This window comes from Aethalodelphis obliquidens, unplaced genomic scaffold (assembly GCF_003676395.1).
Source record: "Aethalodelphis obliquidens isolate GAN/ISIS:26980383/991018 unplaced genomic scaffold, ASM367639v1 scaffold55, whole genome shotgun sequence".
Lineage (NCBI taxonomy): Eukaryota > Metazoa > Chordata > Mammalia > Artiodactyla > Delphinidae > Aethalodelphis > Aethalodelphis obliquidens.
Window position 1 is genome coordinate 3241009 of NW_020837999.1, and position 812 is coordinate 3241820.

The following is an 812-nucleotide window of genomic DNA, read 5'->3' on the forward strand; positions in this document are numbered from 1 at the left end:
CCCCCCCCCCCCACCCGCAGTCTCCTCCCGCAAAGGGGCTTCCTAGTGTGTGGAAAACTTTCCTCCTTTATAGCTCCCTCCCACTGGTGCAGGTCCCCTCCCCATCCTTTTGTCTCTGTTTATTCTTTTTTCTTTTGCCCTACCCAGGTACGTGGGGAGTTTCTTGCCTTTTGGGAGGTCTGAGGTCTTCTGCCAGCGTTCAGTAGGTGTTCTGTAGGAGTTGTTCCACGTGTAGATATATTTCTGGTGTATCTGTGTGGAGGAAGGTGATCTCCGCGTCTTACTGTTCTGCCATCTTCCCCTCGTCCCAGAAAGACTTATTCTTGACAATTAAATGTAGCTTAGTCAAATTCTGGCTCAATATGTAGCCTCATTTCACTAATTACTCAGACAGTGAAAACTCAGGTATTTTAAAATTCAAAATTTATACCAGGACCGTTGTTCCTTATCAAGTGTTCTTGTCTCATCTCTTACCTAGGATGGTGCAGGAATCATGGAATCAGGACAGCACAAGGTGGGAAGGTTCCATGTGATTTGTGTTCTGGCGTCTGGTCCTGGCTGGCCTGTGGGCTGGTGGTTGGTCCCACCTGGTTTGGGGATATCGTTCTCACTCAACTGGTTGCCTCAGTGTCTGTAGCTGCTGTAATGTGTGGTTTGTCTTCCTGGTTCAGTCCAAGTGACCCTGCTCACTGCCCAACCAGTTCATGTCTTAACTCAGTTCTCGCTAACCACAACGATCTTCTGAAATTTCCAGGGTTGAAATGTCTGTGTGTGTGTGTGTGTGTGTGTGTGTGTGTGTGTGTGTGTGTGTG